Below are 13,495 nucleotides of genomic sequence, written 5' to 3'. Positions count from 1 at the left end.
CTGGGGCAGGCATAGCAAGGAGAGGGTTCGGTGGCTCTCGCTTTCCAGGACAGCTGGCCACGGGGGCTTGCCTGAGCCCCCTGGCAGGAAGCAGTGTCTGGGCGAGGCTTCCCAAGTCCTGCCTACTGCTGTCCTGCTAGAAATAGGGAGAGCGGGGTGTGATACCCTTCTGCAAATCTGGAATCAAACCAGAAAGGTACCTGGCATCTTACTGCTCTCTCCTCGGGTTTCCAGCTCCCTGGCCCCAGCCAAGTTCGCCATCACTTTTTGCTAAAGTGAAAAACAGTGGAGATATGAATATTCCCTAGAGCCACTTTGGAATACGTTCAAGAATAGTTTCACAGCGAAACAGGCAAAAGGACGAGATTGCACAAAGGGCTGGATCACCCACTTGGAGAGCCGGTTCTAGAAAGAGGACTTTGATTTCGCGCTAGGGGCTTCACGCGCAGAGGAAGAAGGGAGTGGGCAGCGTTGGGGCGGAGGGGACAGAGGCCTGCTACCTGTCCAGGAGGTCCCCCCGTGCACAGTGACAGGCTGTCAGGGGGACAGCTTAGTAAACGGGTCATGAGCGGTCTGGCAGCCTTCCAACCCTCCTTGTACCTGAGACAAAAAGGCAGGCCTGGCAAAACTATTTAGGTAATTTCCTAGTGCATTTACCACTTCACAGACCCCACGCTACCCGAGAATGGGGGTCTTGAAAAGAAATAAAGCCATCTAAAATTTGTCCAACTATCTTATTACAGTAAGTGCTGAAGTAGGTGCACTTTATTTTTTTATGTTTATTTATTTTTCAGAAGGAGAGAGACAGACAAGGTGTGAGTGGGGGAGGGGCAGAGAGAGAGAGAGAGAGAGAGAGAGAGAGAGGGAGACACAGAATCGGAAGCAGGCTCCAGGCTCTGAACTGGTCGGGCTTGAACTCATGAACTGCGAAATCATAACCTGAGCCGAAGTTGGATGCTTAACCCGCTGAGCTACCCAGGCACCCGTGAAGTAGGTATATTTTCTAATCTTCACGGTCTACCTTAGTGAAACTCTTGTGCACCAAGGCCTGGCAGGTCTAATATATATATATATATATATATATAATTTATATATAGTAGAATATAATTTACATATTTTTTTCAAGTGTATTTTTTTCACGTGATTTTGTGTGGTGTGAACTTTCCTGCTTTCTAACCACGGCCAGGGGTGGTCAATTTGGGAAAAGCAAAGGAGGAGAAAAAAAAAAAAGGAAAAAAGAAGAGGCTCTCTTCCACCAGTGCTCTCCTGGGGTCTGGAAAGGGGTTACAGTGGCCCCGGCGAGGGCCGCTAACTGCCTGCAGGGTCTGTGGGGAGCACTGGCAGGGACCGGAGGGGTCCAGTTTTAGCCTGGGGAGGCCTCAGGGCCAAGCCGCACCCAGCCCCAGATGCAGCTGGGAGAATGGAATGCCGTGCTGACCAGACCCGCCTGGCCGAGGCTGTGGGAGGCAAGAGGCCATCCCCAGAAACCACAGGGAACAGTGTGAGGAGATAAAGAGACCAAGTGTTTTGTGCTCTTAAGATAACACCCTCTCCTGTAGAGGGGGAGATCCTTGGAGCAGAGCAACTGAGATTCCAGGCTGCTTCTGGGGGACCCAGACTGAGTAAAACCCTCTGACCAGGTTTTCCTTTGCTCTTGTATACATTCCCCAGCCGGCCTTCCTGCTCTTTTCACACGTACTGGAGGCCTCAGGGCCTTTGCGCGTGTAATTCCTTCGGCCAGGAGTGCCCCGGCCGCTCCCTGAGCCAATTATCCCTCCGGATGTTGACAGCCTTCACCCCTCAGGAAAGCCTGAGGTCCCTTGGTAAGTGTTGTCCCAGCTCCCTGCCCCTGGTCTCTGTGACTCTTCCTCTCCTTCGCCACGTTATAACCCCAGCCTCCAAGAAGTCAGCGAGTCCCTTGCGTGTTGCCACGTGTCTGTGCCTGGAGGTAGTCCTTTGGGGGTGTGAGGGTGGAAGAAGGGAGACCCCTGCCGTCTCCCCCGTGAGGGGGGGTGTAGCATCCACTTCCGGATGAGGAAGGTGGGGCTCAGCAGGTCCCGTGATTAGACTCGGGCTACACAGCTCAGAAGGGGTCACGGTTCCCAGTTCTCACACTTAGGGTGCCTGAGACCCTCTGGGGAGCTGGCAAAAAACATAGCTTCCTTGCCTGGCTCTCAAGATTCTGTGTCATGGCTTTTTGTTTTTTTTTTAATTTTTAATTAAAAAATTTTGTGTGTTTTTTTCTTTTCTTTTTTAAAAAAAAAATTTTTTTTTTTCAACGTTTATTTATTTTTGGGACAGAGAGAGACAGAGCATGAACGGGGGAGGGGCAGAGAGAGAGAGGGAGACACAGAATCGGAAACAGGCTCCAGGCTCCGAGCCATCAGCCCAGAGCCCGCCGCGGGGCTCGAACTCACGGACCGCGAGATCGTGACCTGGCTGAAGTCGGACGCTTAACCGACTGCGCCACCCAGGCGCCCCTTGTGTGTGTTTTTAAAGTTTATTTATTTACTTCTGAGAGAGACAGAGTAAGCAGGGTGGGGCAGAGAGAGAGAGAGGGAGAGAGAGAATCCCAAGCGGGCCCCGCACCGTTAGCACGGAGCCCGATGAGGGACTCGGCCTCACAAACCGTGAGATCATGACCTGAGCCGAAACCAAGAGCTGGATGCTTAACCGACTGAGCCACCCAGGCACCCCTTATTTATTATTATTATTACTAAAAAAATTTTTTTTTAATGTTTATTTATTTTTGAGAGAGAGAGAGAGAGGGAGAGCGAGCAGGGGAGGAGGCAAGAGAAAGAGACACAGAATCTGAAGCAGGTTCCAGGCTCTGAGCTGTCAGCTCAGAGCCCAATGCGGGGCTCGAACCCACAAACCGTGAGATCATGACCTGAGCCAAAACCAAGGGTCGGATGCTTAACCACCTGAGCCACCCAGGCAGCCCTTGAATCATTTTTAAAGTGCGCAGTTTGGTGGCATTAAGGACATTGACACGGTCATGCAACCATCGCCACCACCCATCTCCAGCACTTTTTCATCTTTCCAGACAGAAACCGTCCCCATGAAACACTAACCCCCTGCTCCCCCTCCCCCAGCCCTTGGCAGCCACCCACCGTCTTTTTTCTGTCTCTATGGATTGACTCGGGACCTCCGATAAGTGGAATCATACAGCATGTGTCCTCTTGTGTCTGGCTTATGTCACTGTCAGCAGCGTTTTAAACAAGGGCCCCTGGTAATGCTCGCCTAGGGGTCTGGACTGCTCTGAGAAATTCTGGTCGCGGCAGGGAAGAGGGGCGGGAGAAGCGTCCTGGCACAGGCTTGGAGGGCTGAATTTACATGGGGTGAGGCAGGAAGGGGTCAGGGGGTGTGGGCTGAGAGGCAGGAAGGGGAGCGGTGAGGGGGATGGTGACAGAGGGGCCCCGGGGTGGGCAGCGGCTGGTTTCTGGCAGGTAGTGCTCAGGGCAGGGTGTTGACCAAGGAACTCAGGGCAGAGGGCCCGTGGAAGGAGAGGTGTGTGGACCGGTCAGGTCAGGGAGGGTCCAGAGGCTGTGGGTCACAGGCCAGGGCGAGGTGCCGATAAGGCTGGGGTGGGGTGGGGGGGTGTGAGGGCCACGAGAAAAACCGGAGGGGCGGGTGGTGGTGTCAGAGCACGCAGGTCAACCCAAGCGGGGGCGCCCTTGAGAAGCAGGGCCCAGATCCCACCCTAGGCCTAGAGGCAAAAAAGTGGGTCATCAGGTCTGGGCAAGCGGGCCTGTGGGCACAAGAGAGAGGGTTGACATGGGGCCAACCCTTTGCCTCAGTCAGGAGATTGCGCAGACTTCCTGCTGAGGAGGTGCCCGGGTTCGGGGCAGTGTGACCCTGAGGGCGCGCCCAGGGCGTGGGAGCGGCAAGGTCGGCACCCCCCCCCCCCACGCCCCACCGCAGACAGCTCGCTCACGGGTGTCTTTCTCTGCCTTTCCACCCTCTCCCACCCCATCTGCCTCCGCTCCCCCCTTTCCTCTTAATTCCTCCTTGTCCCGAGGGCCCTGCACAGAGCCGGCGCACCGCTTTGCCTCCTACGTCTGCCCGGCACCTCACTTTCCCCTCTTAGGACGTGCACGGAAACAGCACCGACGGCAGAGGTCGGTCTTAGGGATTAGATGGGAGAACTCAGGTGACGGGCTCAGAGCCGTGCTTGGTGCAGCTGGCAGTTAATAAATATCCGCCAGAACTCACAGAAGTTTCTGGTAGGGTGTGACTTTCCCTGACTTATTATTATTTTCCCCACGTAATGCAACAGAGACTTTGAGAGGAGGCCCAGGACCTCCAGGCGCCGTGTGTACGGACGTGGACAGCATGGGCAGCGGGCAGTGGGTGAGTGGTGGCCGAGATAGCTTGAGCCGGGCTCCCCCGCTCTGCAGGATTTCTGCCATATCTTGCACGGAGCGGGGAAGCCGCTGGAAGTCGGCTTGCTTGAGGGATGGAGGGGTTTTCTGATAAACAAATTCCTTTAAGGGAAGAAAGATTTAGGCCTCAGCTGTTGGAGGTTGCCAGATGGTTCGACGTGCGGCCTGAGGTGGGACCCTCGAATATGTCTTCCTGTGTCTCACCCTTGAGTCCTATGGAGACAAGGGGGCTGAGTCAGAACATGGAAGGATGATGCCTTCGTGCTCATCAGTCTGAGGCAGAAGGAAGAGGCGTTTTGCCCAAATGGGCACAAAGGATGGGGTGTCTTTGTCGCATTGAGGACTCGGGAAATACAGTGTGGCCTTGGGCCTTCACGCCCGGTCACAGCAGCACAGTGCCTTGGGGCGACACCACAGTGCCCAGCGGTGTGGTGGCCCCCTTGCAGGTGGAGGAGGTGCCCGGCTAGGGTGGCTGGTGGCTGGTGTGGGGACCCTAGGGTCAACTTGGCAAAGAGTGGGGGTGTGGCCCTCCGTGGAGGGAGACGCTGAGGTAGAATTCATGGCAGGGGAGCAGACTGGGTCTGCTTAGGAGGACATGTAAACCGCTGTGCGAGGATTTCCCAGAGTACTTGTGTGTGTGTGTGTGTGTGTGTGTGTGTGTGTGTGTGTGTGTATTTGTGTAAACGGTGGTAGGCGTTGGAGGAGGCTGAGACCCCACCATAGCTGTTGGAGGAAGAGTCAGTGACACCCACATCATCACTGTCAAAATTGCCCCAACCTTAAGTCCATGTGGGGTGGCCCAGGCAAACACAGGTCACACATTTATTAATAAAAGATAATGTTCCCCTTCCTACTGAAAATTGTTTCTCTCTCTTGTCAACACGTGAGGTGTAAGCTGCTTTTGAACTTCACGAGACCTTTCCTTTCTTCCCTGCGGGTGTGGAGCTTGATTTTATTAATGTTTTCTCCTCCGGGCTGAGTGCAGTGACCCTCTCTCAAGGAGGGGCTTGGAGGAACCCTCCTTCCCTTAATCCCTGTCCCTGGCTGGGTCATCGCAGGGCTTTCTAGCACCCTGCATGGTGTATACCACGGGCACCCTGGCCCCACCCCTCGTCCCCACTCTGTTCCAACTCTATATTCCCCAGTGTCCAATTCCCACTGGGCTTCTTCCTGCCTTTGTCCCTGCTCTGTCCTCTAAGGCAGTAGTTCTCAAATGGGAGGGGGGGGGGGGAGGATTGCCTCCCAAGGGCCATGCGATGATTTTCAGACACAGCTTGGGTTGTCACAACTTGCTGGGGGTGGGCGTCCTACTGGCTGTAGTGGGTAGAAATAGGTGTCATGGACTGAATGTGTGTGTCTCTCCCAGATTCATTGGGATTATGGTTGAAACCCTAAAGCCCAATGTGACAATGTGATGGTATTTGCAGGTAGGGCCTTTGGGAGGTAATGAGGTCACGAGGGTGGGGCCCTCATGATGAGATTAGTGCTTTATAAGAAGAGCTGCAGAGATCTTTGCCTCTGCCTTGTGAGGATATAGCAAGTGTATGTTAACTATACTGGAATTAAAAGAAAAAACTCTAATAATAATAATAATAATAATAATAATAATAAAGATACAGCAAAACAGTGGCCATGGGCAAACCAGGAAGAGGACTCTCCTAGAACCCACCCTGCTGGCGCTCTGATGGCAGACTTCCAGCTTCCAGAACTCTGAGATAAATTTCTATAGCTTGAGCCACCCAGCTGGAGTATTTTCATCCTTGCAGCCCGGAGCTAAGACACCAGGGATACCACTAAGCATCCTGTGGTGCACAGAACAGCCTCCCACAACAAAGAATTACCTAGTGCAAAATGTTTCAAGTATTGCTGCTGAGAAAGAAACTCTGCTCTGGGCTGCTTGAACTGTGTTTGCAATCAGCAACCCCCCCCCCCCCCCCAACCTCTGCCCCAAGAACCACACCTCTCTGTCTTTATCCCTAGGGCTGCAGGAGGCGGAAGCTCTTGTCCGACAAAAGTCCCTCCCAGAGCCTTCTCCCATATTGGTATAAATAAAATCAGAAGGTCTCTTAACTTGCAGGGGTGATCACAGGTGGAGGAGGCATCTGGGTTGAACAGCAGGAAGGGTTAGCTCTGGAGGGATCTGAATTAGCCCAGTAACTTGTATTGTTTATTTATTCCATTGAAATGTACCAGCTGGGAGGGCATGAGATTCTTTTTTTTTTTTTTTAATTAATTATTTTTTAAAGATTTTATTTGAATCCAAGCTAGTTAACATATAGCGTAGTAATGGTTTTAGGAGTAGGATTTAGGGATTCATCACTTACATGTAACACCCAGTGCTCATCCCAGCAAGTGCCCTCCTTAATGCCCATCACCCATCTAGCCCATCCCCCCACCCACCTCCCCTCCATCACCCCTCAGTTTGTTCTTTGTATTTAAGAGTCTCTTACGGTTTGTCTTCCTCTCTGTTGTCATCTTATTTTTCCTTCCCTTCCATTATGTTCATCTGTTTTATTTCTCAAACTCCACAGATGAGTGAACTCACGATATTTACCTTTCTCTGACTGACTTATTTTGCTTAGCATAATACACTTTAGTTCCATCCACATTGTTGCAAATGGCAAGATTTCATTCTTTTTGATCACTGAGTAATATTCCATTGTGTATGTATACCACATCTTCTTTATTCGATCGTCACTCGATGGACGTTGCTCTTTCCATGATAGTGCTGCTATCAACATTGAGGTGCACGTGCCCCTTCAAATCACTATTTTTGTATCCTTTGGATAAATACCTAGTAGTGCAATTGCTAGGTCATATTTTAATTTTTTAAAATAATTTTTCTTTTTTCACATATGTATTTTTAAGTTTATTTATTTATTTTGAGAGAGAGAGAGAGAGAGAGAGAGAGAGAGCAAGCAGGGGATGGGCAGAGAGAGAGAGAATCCCAAGCAGGCTCCACACAGACAGTGAGGAGCCCACCGCAGGGCTTGAACTCATGAATCATGAGATCATGACCTAAGCCGAAATCAAGAGTTAGATGCTTAACTGAATGAGCCACCCAGGCACCCCTATTTTTAATTTTTTTGAGGAACCTCCATATTGTTTTCCAGAGTGGCTGCACCAGTTTGCATTCCCACCAACAGTGCAAAACGGTTCCCTTTTCTCCTCATCCTCACCATCTGTTATTTCCGGAGCTAATTTTAGCCATTCTGACAGGTTTCAGGGTGGTATCTCATTGTGGTTTTGATTTGTATCTCCAGGATGATGAGTGATGTTGAGCATCTTTTCACGTGTCTGTTAGCGATCTGGGTGTCTTTGGAAAAGTGTTCGTATCTTTTGCCCATTTCTTGACTGGATTATTTGTTTTTTTGGGTGTTGAGTTTGATAAGTTCTTTATAGATTTTGGATACTAACCCTTTACCTGATATGTCATTTGCAAATATCTTCTCCCATTCTTCAGACTGTCCTTTAGTTCTGCTGATGGTTTTCTTCACCATCAGAAGCTTTTTATCTTGATGAGTTCATTTTTGCTTTTGTTTTCCTTGACTTGGGAGACATGTCTAATAAGAAGTTGCCGAGGCTGAGGTCAAAGAGGTTGCTGCCTGTTTTATCCTCTAGGATTTTGGTGGTTTCCTGTCTTACTTTTAGGTGTTTCATCCATTTTGAGTTTGTTTTTGTGTCTGGTGTAAGAAAGGGGTCCAGTTTTCTGCACGTTGCTGTCCAGTTTTCCCAGAACCATTTGCTGAAGAGACTGTCTTTTTCCATTGTATATTCTTTCCTGCTTTGTTGAAGATTAGTTGGCCATACACTTGTAGGTCCATTTCTGGGTTCTCTGTTCTGTTCCATTGACCTATGTGTCTGTGTTTGTGCCAGTACCATACTGTTTTGATGATTACAGCTTGAATTGTGATGCCTCCAGCTTTGGTTTTCTTTTTCTTTCTTTCTTTTTTTTTTTTTAATTTTTATTTATTTTTGAGAGAGAGAGAGTGAGTGAGGGAGACACAGAATCCAAAGCAGGCTCCAGGCTCCGAGCTGTCAGCACAGAGCCTGACGCGGGGCTCGAACTCATGAACCGTGAGATCATGGCCTGAGCCGAAGTCGGATGCCTAACCGACTGAGCCACCCAGGCGCCCCTGGTTTTCTTTTTTTCAACATTGCTCTGGCTGTTTGGGGGTCTTTTCTGTTTCCAATCAAATTTTAGGATTGCTTGTTCTAGCTCTGTGAAGAATGCTGGTGTTATTTTGATAGAGATTGCATTGAATATGTGGATTGCTTTCGTAGTATCGACATTTTAACAGTATTTGTTCTTCCAATTCATTGAGCATGGAATATTTTTCCATTTTCTTGTGTGTCGTCTTCAATTTCTTTCATAAGCTTTCTATAGTTTTCAGTGTATAGATTTTTCACCTCTTTGGTTAGGTTTATTCCAAGGTGTTTTATGGTTTTTGGTACAACTGTGCATGGGATCAATTCCTTGATTTCTCCTTCTGCTGCTTCATTATTGGTGTAGAGAAATGCAACCTATTTCTGTACATTAATTTTGTATCCTGTGACTTTGCTGAATTCATGGATCAGTTCCAGCAGTTTTTTGGGGGAGCCTTTTAGGTTTTCCACGTATAGTATCCTGTCGTCTGTGAAGCGTGGAAGTTTGACTTCTTTCTTGCCAGTTTGGATCTCTTTGATTTCTTTTATTTATTTATTTATTTATTTATTTATTTATTTATTTAAAAAATTTTTTTTTTCAACGTTTATTTATTTTTGGGACAGAGAGAGACAGAGCATGAACGGGGGAGGGGCAGAGAGAGAGGGAGACACAGAATCGGAAACAGGCTCCAGGCTCCGAGCCATCAGCCCAGAGCCCGACGCGGGGCTCGAACTCACGGACCGCGAGATCGTGACCTGGCTGAAGTCGGTCGCTTAACCGACTGCGCCACCCAGGCGCCCCCTTTGATTTCTTTTTGTTGCCTGATTGCTGAGGCAGGACTTCCAACACTGTGTTGAACAACAGTGGTGAGAGCGAACATCCCTGTCGTGTTCCCGACCTTGGGGGAAAAGCTCTCAGTTTTTCCCCATTGAGGACCCATATTAGCTGTGGGTCTTTCATAGATGGCCTTTATGATCTTGAGGTGTGTTGTCTCTATCCCTGCTTTCTTGAGGGTTTTTATCAAGAAAGATGCTGTATTTTCTCAAATGTATTTTCTGCATCTATTGAAGGGATCTGGGCACAGGATTCTTGCAAATAAAGAGATGAGAGATGAAGGTTTATGGGAGGTGATGATCTGAAGTCAGCGGTCATTCACAAAACTGTTGACCTTGCCCACCTGGGATGACCACCCATTGGACCCTTTAATCAACACTCAAGCCTCATCCAGGGGCTGTGTGACAAAGCATTTGGACAATTAGCTGAGTTTTGAGCCTCTTAACTTTTGTGGTTTTGGTGGCTGGGAACCAGAGTTCTAGTTACAGGAGTTATTCTTTAAATTCTAGGAGATTTTTCCATGTAATTTTTGGTTCGTGATCTGGCACTCATACATGAGTGAAGCGTGCTTCCTGCTTTCCCTGCGTTGTCCACTTTGTGAACTCAGGCCATCTCTCAAGCCACCTACTCTGTGCCTGATATCTCTCACCCTCATGGAGTTACCTCTTGTACCTACACAGCACCTTAAACAGCCCTCGACCAAGCTTTTACTACGGTCTGGTTATGTGAATATAATCCCAATGTAATTAATATAGCTAATATAATTATCCCACAGTGGAAGATTCTGGAGGGTAGGGACCACATGTTGTTTACTCATCTTTGAGCCCTTGACACTGGCACTGTGTCTGACCCAAGATCAGACTTCAGGAAGTGTTTGCTGAGCTGAACTGAACTTCAAAAGAGTGAACTGTTTGCGTCAGTTTCACGGTTTAAAATGGCAAACTTGGGTCACCGAATGCGTCGCGCACAGAAGGAAGGCACTGCTGCAAGTTTAGCAGGGTGTGTTGGGAAGTGCCTGAGAGTGGCCGTCTCTCTTTTTCAAAGCAATTACAGCTTCTAACATGCTTTGCTCAGTATCAAAAGGCTTGAGTATTTCAAGATGCATTTTTGGAATGCTGGGCGAGCCATGGTGGGAACATCAAGAAGCTAGGGTATTTCTAGGATGCGTGTGCTCTCTGGCATTCTGCAGATTTTGAATTGGAGAATATGCATTTTCTTTTAAGGAAATGCAATGATACTAGTTGGAAGGCTATACTTAAATGTATTGAACTAGACTGTGAAGAAGGACCTAGGCTTTGTATAACCACCAAGGAAACCAGGTCATTTAAAAAAATGTTTATTGGGGCGCCTGGGTGGCGCAGTCGGTTATGCGTCCGACTTCAGCCAGGTCACGATCTCGCGGTCTGTGAGTTCGAGCCCCACGGCAGGCTCTGGGCTGATGGCTCAGAGCCTGGAGCCTGTTTCCGATTCTGTGTCTCCCTCTCTGTCTGCCCCTCCCCCGTTCATGCTCTGTCTCTCTCTGTCCCAAAAATAAATAAACGTTGAAAAAAAAAATTAAAAAAAAAAATGTTTATTTATTTTGAGAGAGAAAGAGAGAGAGAGAGAACAGGGGAGGGGCAGAGAGAGGGAGAGAGGGAGAGAGAGAGAGAATCCCAAGCAGGCTCCATGCTGCCAGCGCAGAGCCCGATGCAGGGCTTGAACCTACGAACCGTGAGATCGTGACCTGAGCTGCCACCAAGAGTTGGACGCTCAACCGACTGAGCCACCCTGGTGGCCCGTAAACCAGGTCGTTTAAAAGAGAAACCTGAGGGGGCGCCTGGGTGGCGCAGTCGGTTAAGCGTCCGACTTCAGCCAGGTCACGATCTCGCGCTCCGTGAGTTCGAGCCCCGCGTCGGGCTCTGGGCTGATGGCTCAGAGCCTGGAGCCTGTTTCCAATTCTGTGTCTCCCTCTCTCTCTGCCCCTCCCCCGTTCATGCTCTGTCTCTCTCTGTCCCAAAAATAAATAAACGTTGAAAAAAAAATTTTTTTTAAAGAGAAACCTGAGGACCATCATGAGTATGCAAATGATTCCTAATGAACAGGCATGTTGCTTGTAAACTTACTGCTTATTGTACCACGTAGTCAAAATGCTTCCTTACCTTCATTGTACTGTGAGTGCGCTTAGTAACCTCTGTTTACGTGATCACAAATCCTCAATCAGGGGAGTGTTTGAATTAATACAGTTTTGTTTCATTCACTGATCTCACGAGTATTCACTGAATGCCTATTATGTTCCAGGCACCACGGATAGCAATGAACAAAGCGAATCCTTGCCCTCTTGGAACATTCTAGTGAGGCCAGGCGTGAGGATGGTTGGCAGAAAAGGAGGAAATATCTGCTACGTAGAGCTGACAGAAACTGCTGATGGATTGGATGTGTGGGGGAGGTGGTGAGAGAGGGATCAAGGATGACTCCTAAATTTTTGGCCTGAACAACTGGCAGAATGCCCCTGCCATGTACTGAGCTGGGGGAAGCAGGGAGAAATGGATCTGGGAAAGAAAACCCCAAAGTTCAGACATCGGTGGGGGGGATGTCAGGGACGCAGAAGGTCGTGCAGAGGTCTGGTGTTCAGGCGAGCATTCTGGGCTGGAGATACAAATTGGGGGTCGCATGGCTTTCTCAGGCTGGCTTAAAATAACAGAAATTTATTGCCTCCCGGTTCTGGAGGCTGGAAGCCCAGAACCAAAGTGTCGTCCGGGCCACGTGCCCTCGGGAGGTTCTAGGGAGGACTCTTTCCTTGCCTCTTCCTGGCTTCTGGTGGTTGCTGACAAGGCTTGGCATTCCTTGGTTTACAGCTGTACTATTCCATTTCTGCCTCTTCACACACATGGCCATCTTTCCTCTGTACGTGTCTGTGTCTCTTTGTCCAAATTGCCCTCTTAGAAGAACCCCAATTGTTGGATGAGGGCCCACCCTAAACCAGGAGAGTATGGGACCTGGAGCAGTGCCTGGTTCGTGGGGAGATGTATTACAGAAACTCCGAGTAGGCATTCAGCAACTTTTATAGCCGAATCCCCCAAGCACAGGCTCATTCTTGCAGCTGTCCATCTGTTTTCTCTTTCTCAACAGTATTGGTCTGTAATCAGTAGGAAATAAAAAATTAAAAACCCCCCTCCCTCGCCACAGGTTGAGTAAGAGAGGAGCTCAGACTTCACCTTGGATTTGGCAAGTGTGGGTGGCCTTGACCATGGAGGTTTTGTTGGACTGAAGGGGAGGGAGCCTGAGTGGAAGTGGTTCGCCAAGAATGGCAGGTGCGAGGGGCGCCTGCGTGGCCTTGATTTTGGCTCAGGTCACGATCTCCCAGTTCGTAAGTTGGAGCCCTGCTTCAGGCTGTGCACTCACAGCACGGAGCCTGCTTGGGATTCTCTCTCTCCCTCTCTCTCTGTCCCTCCCCTGCGCTCTCTCTTTCTCTCTCAAAAATAAATAAATAAACATAAAAATAAGAGAATAGCACGTGTGAAAGGATTTGGTGAGTACGGATAGAACTTTGCTCTGGAGGGCAGCGGATCGGGTTGGCAGGAGGAGGGAAAAGTGGGATCGAGGGAGATATTTCTCATTCTTTAAGATGAGGGATCTCAGACCTCGTCTGCATGCTCAGCGGAAGGGAGAGGGGGATGAGGCAGAAGAGGGGGTGGTCAGGACTGGAGCCCGTAGGCTGGTGAGAGGAGATGGCATCCGGTGTCTCCTGGAGGGTGGGCTTCTGATGGGAAGGAGCAGGGGGAGCACATCTGGATTTGGAGCGACTTCCCCAGTTTGAGCTGAAAGTCCCCTGTCCTGGGAAAACTTTAAAACAGAAAGTTCCATGTCCCAGGGCCACTCCCCTCTCCCAGTCCCAGGCAAACCAGGTCAGGTTTGAAGGGAGAGTTGGATGCTGGGAGGCCAAGGGGCTTGTTGGAGGGAAGATGAGGTAGTCTTTAATCGTTGGCTTCTATTTTCTGGGTGACATAAGGGCTGAGATCATGAACTGAGAGCAAAGACAGGGAGGGAGGCTGGAAGGGAGAGGAAAAGTTGTAGGACAGCCATCTTGGGAGGGGGGAAAGGGAGCTCGCTAAGAAATAGAGTAGCATTTCTGGGCAGTGCTGGGTGGCAA

General features: G+C 49.5%; 1 long non-coding RNA gene across 2 annotated transcripts in view; it reads left to right on the top strand.

The window, feature by feature from the left end:
- The first annotated feature begins 944 nt into the window (after positions 1-944).
- LOC123601817 overlaps positions 945-13,495 on the top strand; it is a 33,479-nt gene continuing 20,928 nt past the window's right edge. Inside the window, exons 1-2 of one of the 2 annotated variants that reach the window (XR_006714265.1) lie at positions 945-990; positions 1,672-1,823. This is a non-coding gene — a long non-coding RNA (uncharacterized LOC123601817). Of the gene's footprint in view, positions 995-1,671; positions 1,824-13,495 lie in introns of both variants that reach the window. The other variant, XR_006714264.1, reaches the window with a different exon arrangement.

The sequence above is a fragment of the Leopardus geoffroyi genome, chromosome D1 (genome assembly GCF_018350155.1).
Source record: "Leopardus geoffroyi isolate Oge1 chromosome D1, O.geoffroyi_Oge1_pat1.0, whole genome shotgun sequence".
Classification (NCBI taxonomy): Eukaryota; Metazoa; Chordata; class Mammalia; order Carnivora; family Felidae; genus Leopardus; species Leopardus geoffroyi.
The sequence above is the reverse complement of the archived record's forward strand: the minus strand, read 5'-3'. Positions and strand labels throughout refer to the sequence as shown.